Source organism: Dermacentor variabilis, chromosome 3 (assembly GCF_050947875.1).
Source record: "Dermacentor variabilis isolate Ectoservices chromosome 3, ASM5094787v1, whole genome shotgun sequence".
NCBI lineage: Eukaryota > Metazoa > Arthropoda > Arachnida > Ixodida > Ixodidae > Dermacentor > Dermacentor variabilis.
The window spans coordinates 222,233,943-222,249,620 of NC_134570.1; the positions used below are offsets into that span (position 1 = coordinate 222,233,943).

Here is a 15,678-nt window from a genome sequence, read left to right on the forward strand (position 1 = left end):
TCTTTCACTGGGACATCTTGCAGCGCACTCTTAAAAAAGAACTCCCCATAAACCCCTATGGAATTCGATTCCTGCCAGTTGAAAGTGATGACGGGCCACCGTTTGATATGTTCATGTTGCTGGGCCTCTACAGTTTGTGGAAAACAATAATGGCTGTACGGCTGATGTGAATGCGTGCTCTGCGCGAGAGAATTTCATAGACAGTACGTCCTTATTACGAGAAGTGTATCGTGCACAAGGCAAACCTCCAGACTGGGTTAGCATCCTTGATGAGCTGCTGGGCCTCAAAAAATTTTAGCGACCATCCCACCTAATGTGATGTGGGTGCACTGTGTATATGAATTTGTTATTTAGTGCTAATGTCTAAGCACGCAATAAAGAAAAGAAAGTCTGCGTGGCCTAATGGATAAGCCGTCTGATTTCGGATCAGATGATTGCAGGTCGAGTCCTGTCGCAGACGTTCTTTGAATATTTTTATTTACACCTTGAAGAGTACATGTTAAACTTTTTTTTCACCGCCGATGCACACTTGTCCGCGTGTCTTAATGGATAGGGCGTCTGATTTCAGATCAGAAGATTGCAGGTCGAGTCCTGTCGCAGACGTTGTTTGAATATTTTTATTTACACCTTGAATAATACATATTAAACTGTTATGCACCGCCGAGTTGCAATTGTCCGCGTGACCAAGTGGATAAGGCGTCTGACTTCGTATCAGGAGATTGCAGGTTCGAGTCCTGTCACAGACGTTTCTTTCAATATTCTTATTTACACCTTGAAGAATACATATTAAACTGCTATGCACCGCCGAGGTGCAATTGTCCGCGTGGCCTAGGAGGATTCCACTTCCGGCCACGGAGCGTGACGGACGTGCGCATCATGTGCTCCAACGGAGCGGTATCAGCGGTCAGCTTGGCCGTGGAAACGGGTTTGCTGGCTCGAGTGACCAGGATTATGAAGTTATTTTGCCGCGGCTACCAACACGTAGAATTGTAAATACGCTGTTTTTGCACGCCGACGTCAGAGCAAGGCCCTACAAGGTGGAGGACTTTCGCGACGCACTGGTTCGTTTGGCACTGCTCCCCGAGGTTGTCGCCTTGGGGGCGTACCAAATGAATCACATCTGCGCTATCACGTTCAAGAGTGTTGAAGGAATGAAGAAGCTGCTTTCAGCCCGTGAAGCGACTGGTAAAGAACGACAGTGCATTGTCATTGATCCGGATGACCAGGACGTGAGGATGAAGATCGACTGGATTTGGTACAACATGCAAGACGAAGATGTGCGAACAGCCTTTGCACCTTACGGAACGGTGACGGAAGTCGCCAAGGAACGCTGGCGCATTCAGGGAGTCATGGACAAAGGTTCATCAACGCCTTGTGTGTCCTTGAAGTTGAAGCCTGGAGTTACAATTGATGACCTGCCTCACTTGCTACGCATTGCTGGAGAGCAGGCCCTCATTGTGGTTCCTCGAAGAGCCCCGCTTTGCCTGAGGTGCCATACCTGAGGACACGTCCGACATGAATGCAAAGTTCCCCGTTGCAGTCAGTGCCGTCGCTTCGGCCATGACCAATCGCAGTGCGTCAAAACGTACGCAAATGTTACAGGGCACATGAGAGGAGAAGATGACTCTGACCTTCTCATGGATGCGGACGAATCTGAGGAGGCAGCGAGAACCGCAGAAAAGAATACGCCGCAGGCAGCGCCTAACGACCTCAAGGGGGTGCGGCAGCGACACAGACTGAAAACCAGACCACTGGGTCGAGGCAGGCTGTTGTAGACCCAAAGCTTGATGCAGCGGAACTAAGCACAAGTACTGCTACGGAAGCAGTACATGGAAAACCTCAAGAGGAGGGAGAAGGCATGAACGTCGTCCAACCAAGCATGAGTAGTGCTCCAGCAAAAAGGACACACGACAAGGCCTGTGTCGAAGAGGTTCAGCATCCCTCTGCGAGTATCGACGAACCACCCCCCAAATCGTGGGGGGCAGCGCCGGCCGACGTTTCGCCCGAAGCCCAACATCCCGCCGGACAAGCCGGCGAAGACTACACCGACGTAGCAAGCATGGCTCCCTTCTGGCTTGACAAGGAACGAGAGGCGACCCACAACGGGACTACGACGACCAGCGTGCTGAGGCTGCGCCAGCCTGCTGCAGAAAGCGAGCACGCCTCTTGGGTGGGCTCGAGAACTCTTGAGAAGGAAAAATTGCTGAGGTTCACTTCTTAGTGTATTAAGGCTGAAGCTGAGCACGAAGCCGTTCGGCCTATTTAATTTGTCGCGCACACGGCAGGCAGAAGAGAAGCAGCACTTAAATTTGCCCGTTTATTGTAAGGGGACTGGCAGCGAGGCGGCGTCAGTATCAGTTAAGTCGCCTCCTTGCTTGATAACGATGTGGACGTAGTGGCAGTGCAAGAGACCAAGGTGGAAAGTGACGCTCAGAGGAACCGCATGGTTGAGGCTTTTAGAAGCCATTACAATGTATGCGTGTGTAATTCTGTTGGTACGTCGGGAGGGTGTGCCATTTTAATTCGAAATTCTTTAGGTGTTATTGAAGAATCTGTTACAGTTTTCAACACCGGGCGTTTTGTGATGTGTGATTTTTCGTATCTTGATTTACAGTGGCGCGTAATGCGTGTGTATGCCCCAAGTAAGGAAAATGAGCGCAAAGCTTTCTTCGAAATGGTCCAGCTCTATCTGAAGTCTCCTAGATACATTATTCTGATGGGTATCTTCAACTGTGTATGCATGCCCGAAGACAGAGTTACTAACGCGACCATTCGAAACCAGATCTCGTTACTTTTGAATGCAATTGTCCTGGAGCACAATTTGAAAAACGTCGGGAGTGCTCTGTCAGAAGGTTCCCGTCTGCAGTTCACACATTTCCAACAAGCAAGTCATGCATGACTTGATAGGGTTTATGCGTCTGCTGGCCTGGTCCCAATGTGTAGTGACTACTTGATTAAAAACGTTGCGTTCAGCGATCATTGCATGGTAATGTTTACAATAGGAACAAAGACCAAAAGGTCGAAGTTCAACTGAGAAATATGGAAATTTAATGTAAGGCTTCTTCAGGATGAGCGTTTTGTATTTACAGCAAAAGAAAAAATTGACTGTTTGCAAACTGGTGATCAGAGGGACATTATTGGTAAATGGGAGCATCTTAAAGAAGAAATAAAAAATGATCGCTATTGAAAGAGCGAGTTCGCTGCGCCAAAGCGACAAGGCAGACGAAAAAGAATCTCAGAGCCGCTTAGATTTGCTGCTGAGGTTGAAAATTGCTCAGCCGGGCCAGTACGAAAATGAAATAAAAGAAACAAAGAATAATTTAGAACTGATGGATAAAGAGAAATATAAAGGAGCGGTGCAGAACGTGCAGAACGGTTGTGGTTTGGCGAGACGCCGACAAAGCGGTCCCTGTGCGACGAAAGAAGATATGCAGTAAAGAACGAGATAAAAGCAATAGAGTACAAGGGCGAAATGGCTCGTGACCCTAACACTATTCAACGTGCGTTTGTTGATTATTACGAAGGACTACTGGGTCACGAGTCACGTGTTGAAGAAGGCCTGGCGGCGGAGTTTTTGGCACTGATGCCTATCTTAGAGGATGAAGTCAAGCTGGGGCTCGAGGCATCGATTAGTGTAGAGCAAGTAGAGCGCGCAATCGACGAGTTAAGCTCCGGCAAATCACCTGGTCCCGACGAGCTAGGCGCAGCTTTTTACAAAGCGTTTAAGTCTGACATGGCGCATATTCTAAACAGCGTGATTCAAGAAACATACGAAAAACAGATGATGCCTCCGTCCTTCCGAAGAAGTCACATAGTCCTAGTTCCGAAGAGTGAAGACCCGGTTAAGAGACTGTCAGTCAGAGGGTATCGGCCCATAAGTCTCACAAATTTGAACTATAAGATATTCATGAAGGTTCTGGGCAGAAGGTTGCAGAATGTAATAAAAGCTATCGTAGGCCAGCACCAAACGTGCGGGATTAAAGGACGTATGATAACGATAAATATTCACGTAGCACGATGCATATTAGAATGCTGCGATGCATTTGATAAACGTGTAGCCATGTTGTAACTGGACATGGAAAAGGCCTTTGACCACGTCAACCACCATATTCTGTTTTGTATCCTCGAACACGTGAATGTCGGCGGAGTGCTCTTGGAAGGTGTCAAAATGGCATATGCTGGTTGTACGGCAAACCTTATTGTTAATAAGCAACTGAATGAAAGTATCGCTGTTCGTTCTTCCGTGAGGCAAGGGTGCCCATTGTCTCCATTATTGTTTGCACTGTATCTCGAACCTTTTTGCCTGAAAATAATATCAAACGAAAGAGTGCGTGGCTTCACGATGTTGTCCACTGAAGTTAAAGTACTTGCGTATGCGGATGATATCGCCATTTTTTGCGAAGATAGGGAAACTCTAACTGAAGTGTTGAAGGACGCAGCTAGGTTTTGCAAAGCCTCCGGAAGTGTGATAAACTGGGAAAAGTGTTTTGATTATTGGCACGGAAAATGGGATTATGCGGCTGAAGTGTTTGAGAGCGTTCAGTGGTCAACGTCACCTGTCAAATACTTGGACGTACCGCTAGACCACTATCGAGAACCTGCAAAGTATTGGGAAGCGGAAACTGAGCGCACACAGGAATGTACGCACAAATGGGGTGGCCGCGATCTTTCAATTTTTGCTCGGGCCACAGTATGTAACCTCTTTCTGGTGGCCAAGGTCTGGTATGTGCTTCAGGCACTGTGTATGTCACGGACCAGCGTCCAGGGATTGCACCGAGTTTTCGCAGTGTTCATATGGGGGTCGAGTTGGGGGAGGACAAGTCGCACAAATGTCTTTCTGTGCGTGGGAAAGGGTGGCCTAGGTTTGGCTGATTTGTTTCTTAGGCAACTTGTGTCAAGATTTATGTTTCTCCGAGACCAAAAAGATGCTTTCCTGCGTACGATAATGCAAATTTGGTTCAAAGAGGCACTGCCTGAATATGTTGTGTCATCCAGCCCTGTGAAACGCGTACGGGTGCGGGGCTTTATTTGGGAGGTTGTGCGCGCTTTTCAGTGTTTGAAAGTTCGCTTTTCCGCACAGTATCTTGCTGATGTTAGAAGGAAACAACTCTATAAAGACCTTATTGACACTATGTTGCCTATACCTTTGTACCGTTCCATATACTGTGTTGGCTCTGAAGGGAATATAATGAAGAGAGTGGAAAAGATGTCGGTTCGGCCCTCAATGGAATCATTCTTTCAGCTGCACACTGGCACACTGGCCATGAAACCATGGCTACAAGAGAAAGGAGTATTTGCCCCATGGTCCCCAAACTATCTAATCTGTAGAAAACTGGAGACTATAGATCACATGTTCCTGCACTGTACAGATGCTGTATTTCCCTAAGACGTCTTGCAATGAACTTTAAAAAAGCAGCTTCCAATATCACCTTATGGCATAAGATTTATATCGGTAGATAGCGGAGACTAAGTGTCGCGGGACATGTTTATGCTTGTCAGCTTACACAGTATATGGAAAAATCGAATGGCGTTTAGGCATGCAGATGAAACTATCCTCCCTGTACGAGAGTATTTTATTGAAAATGTGTCTTATGTAAGAGATGTGTTTAAGGCTCAAAAAGAACAGCCGGAATGGCTCCCATTAATTGATGACCTCGCCAAACTGAAACGCTTTTAATCCTTTGGTGTGGGCTGGCCAGTGCACCGCTCGCATCTTTTACTTGTAAAGCGATATTAGTGTTTTGTATGTCTTTCATTGTGTCACGTACCAAGAAGGTAATAAAGAAAAGAAAGTCCGCGTGGCCTAATGGATAAGGCGTCTGATTTCGGATCAGAAGACTGCAGGTTCGAGTCCCGTCGCAGACGTTCTTTGAATATTTTTATCTACACTTTGAAGAATACAATATTAAACTGTTGTGCACCGCCGAGACACACTTGTCCGCGTGGCCCCGTCCATTTCCGACCACCGTAGTGTACGGTCGTGTAATATCGAGCTTCCTTGGAGCGGTGAATGCGGCCCAGCAGGGCCGCAGTAACAGGAAAGATGCACAGGATTCTACGGACTATGACGTTATTTTGCCACAACTGCCATCAGGTTTGTCTGCTTTAAATACTGTTTTTCTTCACGGCAGCGTTAAAGCCAGGCAGTTTCGAGCTGATGACTCCGGAGATACATTGGATCGTCTGGAACTGCTACCCGATGTAGTTGCCTTGGGGCGTTTCAGATGAACCACGTGTGGGCGATGACCTTCAAGAGTGCGGAAGGAATGAAGAAGTTGCTCGCCGTAACTGATGTGACTGTGAAGAATCACCGCTGCCTCGTGATAGATCCGAGCACCCATACTGTCCGCCTAAGGCACTATTGGCTACTTCACCACATACAAGATGAAGACGTGCGCGCTGCTCTTGCACCGTATGGCAAAGTGACGGCCGTTTGCAGAGAGCAATGGCGTGTACCAGGACTCGGCGGTAAGGGCTTCTCGACACGGACGGTTAATCTGCAGCTGAAGGGTGGCGTGACTTTGGACGACCTGCCACACCAGCTACGAGTGTCTGGCATTACGGCCCTTGTAGTGGTACTAGGAAGACCGCCGCTTTGCCTGCGGTGTCAGCGAACAGGGCACATTCGCCGAGACTGCCGTGTCCCACAGTGTAAGCTCTGTCGGCAGTTCGGACATGACGATATCCAGTGCGCTAAAACTTATGCAAGCGTAGCAAGCCAAAAGAGCCGGGAGGACCCCACCGAGCACATTATGGACGAGGCGGACGCGGCGGAGGCTGCGGGAATCAAGGACAGACAACCTACGTCGGCAGCTGTTGAATCTTCCGAGAAGGGAATTGTGAAAAGTGTTGGAAGCGACAACAGTGACGTGGCACTTGTACGACAGATTACCGCTTCGCCAACGTGCGCCGTCAAAGACGTCTCGGACACCACTCAAGCCTCGCCGAGTAGCGACCAAGAGGACATGGATGCCGCGAACAGCTCGTCTGCGAAACGCCACACACGCAAGTTTCCGAAGGTGACGAAGTGGGCAACGGGAAGGCACAGGAGGCGCCCAGGAAAGAAAGTTCGTACCGCCGTCCTTCTTTCGAACCAAAGCCTCACATTCCACCGGATTCCAGTCTGACGGTACCGAAGGCGCCCCCGTAATAGCGAGTGTGTCGCCCAGCAATGCCTGTATGGAAGGTGAGGGATGGGCTGCAGGGTACATTTGTATAGTTCAGCCGCTTTTGCCTATGAAAGAATTCTGCGAGTTCCGAGAAACGGCAGGATGTATGGGTTCACTTGAACTAGTATTCTTGCTTTTCTTCTTCTAAAAAAAGGAAATGGCTTCAAAATCTGGAATAGCGCTACGCATTGGTAGGCTCAATGTCCGAGGCCTGGGCGCGAAAAGGCGGCGATACCAGGTCAACCGATTATGGCAAGAAAATAATTTAGACATTTTCGCTCTACAAGAAACAAAAAAATGAAAGTGAAGAGCGCACCGACCGAATGCTTTAAATATTTAGAGCGCGGTGCAGTGCCTGCGTTTCCCATGCTGTCGGCAGTTCCGGTGGCTGTGTTTTGTTGTTGCGGATGTCTTTAGAAATTGTTCCGAAATCTGTATTTGTTTGTGATGAAGGTCGAATGATGATTGCGTGTGACATTTTGCTCTGGGATTCTAAGCGGAGGGTAAGTTGCATATACGCCCCAAATAATGAAAGAGAATGCCGTTACTCTTTTGGAAAACTTGATGTCTATTTGAAATCTGAGCACTAAATCATCTTGCTGGGAGACCTCAACTGTGTTTGTTTTTCTGACGACCGGAATAACAACTTGCTCTTACGCGATCAAAGTGCAGCTTTCTTTCTCGCAGCAACCCGAGAGCGTGAAATAGAAAATGTTGGTGCGGTGTTTTTCAGTGGAAAGCAGACTGTGTTGACGCATTTCCAACGGCGCAGTCATGCGAGATTATATCGAGATTATATATTAGTGAGACTGGTTCCGTTGTATAGAAGCTATGACGTGAGGAACGTATCCTTCAGCGACCACAGTCTTGTAATGTTCTCGCTCGGCAAGAGAAAAGAAAACTGCCCTTTTAATTGGCACTTAAGTAAATTCAACGTCAAACTTCTGGACGCCGCAACCTTTCTCGCGTTTATAAAAGAACTTATACGAGAGATGCTTGCTAGTGAATCCATGGGGTTTATAGCGATGTGGGAAGAGTTTAAACAGGAATTTAAAATAACAGCCATTGAAAGAGCCTCTGTGTTACGCTACAATGAAAAAAGAAAAGAATATCAATTGCGAAATAAGCTTAACGTAATGTTGTTGATAAAGTACACACAGCCAGGAGAGTTGTCAACAGAGATAAGGAATATAAAAAATGAGCTTGAAATCATTGATGTCAAGAGATATAGGCGGTCAGTGATACGTGCGCGCTCAAAGCATTTATGCCTCGGGGAGACGCCCACAAGACGCGCTTTGAGCGAAGAAAAAAGATACGCATCACAAAATGAAATAAAAGAAATCGAATACGGCAACGCGTGTAGTAGCGATAGGAATACAATACAACGTGCATTCTTCTAACACTACAGAGAGTTGTTAAGCTGCAAACGAGCGGTAGAAGCTGGCTTTGATAGCGAATATTTGCCTTTAATGCCGAGGCTAGATGATGACGTCAAGACAGTCCTCGAGGAACCGATTACGTTGAATGAGATCGAAACCGCAATTGATGAACTGGACCCTGCAAAGGCGCCCGGACCTGATGGCCTAGGCGCAGCTTTCCACAAGACATTTAAGCATGAACCAGCAGCCATATTGAACCGTGTTATAGCCGAGGCTTCATCATCATCATCATCATCATCAGCCTGGTTACGCCCACTGCAGGGCAAAGGCCTCTCCCATACTTCTCCAACAACCCCGGTGATGTACTAATTGTGGCCATGCCGTCCCTGCAAACTTCTTAATCTCATCTGCCCATCTAACTTTCTGCCGCCCCCTGCTACGCTTCCCTTCCCTTGGGATCCAGTCCGTAACCCTTAATGACCATCGGTTATCTTCCCTCCTCATTACATGTCCTGCCCATGCCCATTTCTTTTTCTTGATTTCAACTAAGATGTCATTAACTCGCGTTTGCTCCCTCACCCAATCTGCTCTTTTCTTATCCCTTAACGTTACACCTATCATTCTTCTTTCCATAGCTCGTTGTGTCGTCCTCAATTTGAGTAGAACCCTTTTAGTAAGCCTCCAGGTTTCTGCCCCGTAGGTGAGTACTGGTAAGACACAGCTGTTATATACTTTTCTCTTGAGGGATAATGGCAACCTGCTGTTCATGATCTGAGAATGCCTGCCAAACGCACCCCAGCCCATTTTTATTCTTCGGATTATTTCCGTCTCATGATCCGGATCCGCCGTCACTAACTTCCCTAAGTAGATGTATTCCCTTACGACTTCCAGTGCCTCGCTGCCTATTGTAAATTGCTGTTCTCTCCCGAGACTGTTAAGCATTACTTTAGTTTTTTGCAGATTAATTTTTAGACCCACTCTTCTGCTTTGCCTCTCCAGGTCACTGAGCATGCATTGCAATTGGTCCCCTGAGTTACTAAGCAAGGCAATATCATCAGCGAATCGCAAGTTACTAAGGTATTCTCCATTAACTTTTATCCCCAATTCTTCCCAATCCAGGTCTCTGAATACCTCCTGTAAACACGCTGTGAATAGCATTGGAGATATCGTATCTCCCTGCCTGACGCCTTTCTTTATTGGGATTTTGTTGCTTGCTTTATGGAGGACTACGGTGGCTGTGGAGCCGCTATAGATATCTTCCAGTATTTTTACATATGGCTCATCTACACCCTGATTCCGTAATTCCTCCATGACTGCTGAGGTTTCGACTGAATCAAACGCTTTCTCGTAATCAATGAAAGCTCTATATAAGGGTTGGTTATATTCTGCACATTTCTCTATCACTTGATTGATAGTGTGAATATGGTCTATTGTTGAGTAGCCTTTACGGAATCCTGCCTGGTCCTTTGGTTGACAGAAGTCTAAGGTGTTCCTGATTCTATTTGCAATTACCTTAGTAAATACTTTGTAGGCAACGGACAGTAAGCTGCTCGGTCTATAATTTTTCAAGTCTTTGGCGTCCCCTTTCTTATGGATTAGGATTATGTTAGCGTTCTTCCAAGATTCCGGTACGCTCGAGGTCATGAGGCATTGCGTATACATGGTGGCCAGTTTCTCTAGAACAATCTGTCCACCATCCTTCAACAAATCTGCTGTTACCTGATCCTCCCCAGCTGCCTTCCCCCTTTGCATATCTCCTAAGGCTTTCTTTACTTCTTCCGGCGTTACCTTCGGGATTTCGAATTCCTCTAGACTATTTTCTCTTCCATTATCGTCGTGGATGCCACTGGTACTGTATAAATCTCTATAGAACTCCTCAGCCACTTGAACTATCTCATCCATATTAGTAATGATATTTCCGGCTTTGTCTCTTAACGCATACATCTGATTCTTGCCAATTCCTAGTTTCTTCTTCACTGTTTTTAGGCTTCCTCCGTTCCTGAGAGCATGTTCAATTCTATCCATATTATACTTCCTTATGTCAGCTGTCTTACGCTTGTTGATTAACTTCGAAAGTTCTGCCAGTTCTATTCTAGCTGTAGGGTTAGATGCTTTCATACATTGGCGTTTCTTGATCAGATCTTTCGTCTCCTGCGATAGTTTGCTGGTATCCTGCCTAGCGGAGTTACCACCGACTTCCATTGCACACTCCTTAATGATGCCCACAAGATTGTCGTTCATTGCTTCAACACTAAGGTCCTCTTCCTGAGTTAAAGCTGAATACCTGTTCTGTAGCTTGATCTGGAATTCCTCTATTTTCCCTCTTACCGCTAACTCATTGATCGGCTTCTTATGTACCAGTTTCTTCCGTTCCCTCCTCAGGTCTAGGCTAATTCGAGTTCTTACCATCCTGTGGTCACTGCAGCGCACCTTGCCGAGCACGTCCACATCTTGTATGATGCCAGGGTTAGCGCAGAGTATGAAGTCTATTTCATTTCTAGTCTCGCCGTTCGGGCTCCTCCACGTCCACTTTCGACTATTCCGCTTGCGGAAGAAGGTATTCATTATCCTCATATTATTCTGTTCCGCAAACTCTACTAATAACTCTCCCCTGCTATTCCTAGTGCCTATGCCATATTCACCCACTGCTTTGTCTCCAGCCTGCTTCTTGCCTACCTTGGCATTAAAGTCGCCCATTAGTATAGTGTATTTAGTTTTCACTCTGCCCATCGCCGATTCCACGTCTTCATAGAAGCTTTCGACTTCCTGGTCATCATGACTGGATGTAGGGGCATAGACCTGTACAATCTTCATTTTGTACCTCTTATTAAGTTTCACAACAAGACCTGCCACCCTCTCGTTAATGCTATAGAATTCCTGTATGTTACCAGCTATATTCTTATTAACCAGGAATCCGACTCCTAGTTCTCTTCTCTCCGCTAAGCCCCGGTAGCACAGGACGTGCCCGCTATTTAGCACTGTATATGCTTCTTTTGGCCTCCTAACTTCACTGAGCCCTATTATATCCCGGCTTATAAGCCGAGGCTTATGAAGTAAAATACATGCCGCCTTCTTTCCGAAAAACCCATACCCTGCCGATCCCGAAATGAGATGACCCTGTAAAGCTGTTCTCACTACGGTCGTATCGCCCCATAACTTTATCCAATGTAGATTATAAGATATTCATGAAGGTGTTAGCAAGAAGGTTGCAATCTGTGATGACATAAATAGTAGGCTCACACCAAACTTGTGGTGCAAGAGGTCGGTCGATACTTAATAACAGACATGTGGCAAGAAGTATTCTGGAGTGTTGCGATGCCTGGGAAGGAAGAGTTGGTATGATGCAACTAGACATGGAGAAGGCCTTCTACCGTGTTGTGCACAGTGTGCTCTTTTCTATTCTAGAGCACGTGAATGTTGGAAACATTATATTAGAAGGATTAAAACTGTCTTACGAGGGGTGTAGCACGAACTTATTAGTGAATAAACAACTCTCTGGTAATATTAACATACGTAGAAGCATAAAACAAGGATGCCCGGCTTCGTCACTTCTCTTCGCAATTTACTTGGAGCCTTTTGCTTAAAAGTGATACACAATGAGAAAATACGCGGTTTTCGTTTAATGGCCAGTGAAGTCAAAATTCTCTCGTATGCGGATGATGTAGCCGTGTTTTGGGTGGATAAAGAAAGTAAGTGTTCGCGAAACTGTTAAACAAGCTCGAACGTATTGCAACATGTCTGGAAGCGCAGTAACTGGGAGAAGTGCGCCAGTTTTTGGCATGGCAGCTGGGATGAGAAGCCCAATGTCTTTGAAAATTTACAGTGGACAATCTCTCCTACAATATATCTAGGAGCACCTTTAAACTGGTATGATGAGCGTTCAGAATACTGGAGAGGAGAAGCTGAGAGAATACACCAGAAAACTACAAAATGGGGCGGAAAAAATTTATCCACATTTCCCAGGTCAACGATTTACAATACGTTCCTGGTTGCGCGAATGTGGTATGTGTTGCAGGTGATCGCTATATCAGGAGCTAGTGCGCAGAAATTTCACAGAATTCTTGCAACATTTGTATGGAATTCAACATGGGAACGCGCAACTTGTCTTAGCTTATTTCATTCACTGAAAGCAGGAGGGCTTGGCTTAGCTCATCTTTTTCTGAGGCAGGTTACCTCAAGGTTTATTTTCTTGCGGGACCAGCATGACCCCTTTTTGCGAGCAGTGCTTCAAGTGAAACTGCAGAATGCTCTTCCTGAGTTTATTGTGTCGTCGTGTGGCGTTACTGGAGGCGGCTTGTGCGGGTATCTACGCAAAGTTGTAAGTGCTTTCAAGATTCTTCAAGTGAGTTTCTCGTTTGATTATCTCATTATAGTATCAAAGAGGCAATTGCACAAAGATATCCCTAATGTGATGCTTCCAGTACCTTTATATCGAGGCATTTTTTATGTTCGTCCGGGTAAGGATGTTTTAAAGAGAGTTAAAAAAAAATGCCGGTTCGGTCGTCTGTGAAAACGTTCTTTTTCCAACTCCATAGTGGCACGCGCCCAGTCAAACCTTGGCTGCAGGAGAAGAGCTTTTTTCTTCCCTGGTCAGTTGGCTGCATTTTATGCCGCAAGCCATCAGCAGTAACACATATATTCCTAGACTGTTTAGATTAAGTTTTTTATTGGGAAATCCTTCAGAGAACGCTGAAAAAAGATTTCCCTTCACACCATATGGAATTCCTTTTCTTGCCGTTAACAATGACGGGGCTGTGCCCTATGACATGCTCATAGTATTAAGCATGCATAGCATGTGGAAAACAAGAATGGCTGTCAGACATGCCGACCCTATTGTAAGATCGGTAAGAGAAAACTTCATTGAAAGCATTGCCTATATCCGAGGTGTGTATCAATCCCAGGACGAACAGCCAACATGGTATCCTGTACATAATGACCCAGTGTCGTTAACGCGTGTTTAGCAATGTCGCGCCAACAAGCTACTGGTTGGCGCTTTTAACATTTTTGTGTTGGTTTCTCTGTTTTGTTTTGTCACACTGGAAATTTAAAAAAAGTCCGCGTGGCCTAATGGATAAGGCGTCTGACTTCGGATCAGAAGATTGCAGGTTCGAGTCCTGTCGCGGACGTTCTTTGAATATTTTTATTTACACTTTGAAGAATACATATTAAACTGTTGTGCACCGCCGAGCCACACTTGAACCCGTGGTCTTCATTCTACAGAAGAACTTCACTTTGGCCGAGTTGGTATTTACTGTATATCATATTGACCGCAAATAAGACGGGGGCAGAAGTAGAGAACACATAAACAGCACGGGTGGCAACTTTCAACTCATCTGGGAGAAGTTACAGCCCGTGCCGTTTATGTGTTCTCTCCCTCTGTTCCCGTCTTATTTGCGGTCGCCGCTATGTCCACGAGGAGAGCCAGTGTGTACGCAGCTATGCGAATGTAACCGGAACAGTCGGAAGCGACATTGTGCAAGAGCAACTTATGGACCAGGCCGACGCCGAAGAAGCTTCTGTGAGAAGTGGGCATCGGGCTAGCAGGCAAGAGAACCCGCCTGTAGCGTCTTCTGTAAAGTACGAAAAATTACAAACGGAGTACAAAAAACAACAACCGGCCCACCCAAGAACACACGAAAGCACTCCCGAAATAGAAACAAACCTTGGAGGTGGCGCATCGACTTCGCAGAATGACTCGGAGAACGAGGCACTCCCGAAAAGTGAGAAAGTCAACCTACAAGAGCTGTTACTAAGAGACCTCAAGAGAAGTTGGCTAGCGACAAGGATTGCTCCGACCCAACGAGCGCTGTGGGACCACCGCCGCTGAAGTCAACGACCACTCGTAGGAGCAGCTTCAAGCCCAAGCCGACGGTCCCACCAGACCGGTTGCGAGCGCCGCGAGTGCCTCCGCGCTAGCGGGGGTACTTTTCTGTCTTCTTGTTGAACTGTATGTACGGGGACAATCATGTATACTTTGATTGAGTTGAGTGTCTTCAAGGTAGAAGCCGGGCTAATTACCAGTGTGGACGAATCCACCTGCTGTGCACACTGACCAGTGACGTAAATCAACCTTCTCGTGTCTTTGCGTAGCTTATTAGGTATTGTGAAAAAAGAAATAAGTCAATGGACCCAAATCTTTCTGCACTTCGTATTGCAACGTTGAATGTACGGGCATTGACAGCTAGACGACGGCAAGTGCAAGTTAGTCGCCTAATACTCGATAATGAAATAGATATTTTGGCTATTCAGGATACAAGAATTGAGAGTCAGGAAGCAATAGACCGGATGGTCGAAATCTTTAAAGCAAGATATAACGCTTGTGTGTGTCATGCTGCTGGTAAGTCAGGAGAGTGTGCCCTTTTTTGCGCAATAGTATCGGAACATTAGAGGAAGCAGTCCTCACCAGTCCGCACCGCCGAGGCACACTTGTCCGCGTGGCCTACATTCTCCTTCCGGCAGCCGAGCTGTACGGACGTGTGGATGATGGGCTCCGAAGGAGCGGTTTTTGCGGCCACCGGCCGCGGTAACAGGCTTATCAACCAAAACGAGGAAGCGAGCTACCAGATTATTTTGCCACCACTGCCGAAGGGATCTGTCGTGAAAAACACCGTGTTTTTGCATGGCGACGTGCGAGCGAGGCCCTATAGGGTCGAAGACTTTCGGGATGCGCTCGCCCCGACTGGATTGCTGCGGGAGGTCGTGGCCCTAGGAGCCTACCAGATCAACCACGTATGGGCAGTCACCTTCCCCAGTGGCGAAGCAACGAAAAGGATGCTGGCGTTGAAAGAGAGCAACGTGAAGGGGCGTCGCTGCGTAATCGTCGATCGTCAAGACCAACAGGTACGCCTCCGCCTTCATTGGCTGCTGTATTGGGTGGCTGACGAAGATATAAAGGCAGCGCTGGCGGCCTTTGGCAACGTCGTGGAAGTGGCGAGAGAACGATGGCGGGTCAGAGGAGTAGGCGACAAAGACTCAACATCTCGGACCGTTCTGCTGAAGTTGAAGAGCGGGATGAAAGTCGATGACTTCCGACACCAAATCCGAGTTGCCGGTGAACTGCCCTTGTCGTAGCGCCTGGACGGCCGATGCAGTGCCTACGATGCAAGGATGTCGGACACGTCCGTCGCGAG

General features: G+C 47.0%; 2 non-coding genes across 2 annotated transcripts; both read left to right on the forward strand.

The window, feature by feature from the left end:
• Positions 1-5,792: 5,792 nt before the first annotated feature.
• TRNAR-UCG (transfer RNA arginine (anticodon UCG)) lies at positions 5,793-5,865 on the forward strand. The gene has a single exon. It is a non-coding gene; the product is annotated as a tRNA-Arg (tRNA).
• A 7,736-nt stretch (positions 5,866-13,601) lies between these two features.
• Positions 13,602-13,674, forward strand: TRNAR-UCG (transfer RNA arginine (anticodon UCG)). The gene has a single exon. It is a non-coding gene; the product is annotated as a tRNA-Arg (tRNA).
• Positions 13,675-15,678: the final 2,004 nt, after the last annotated feature.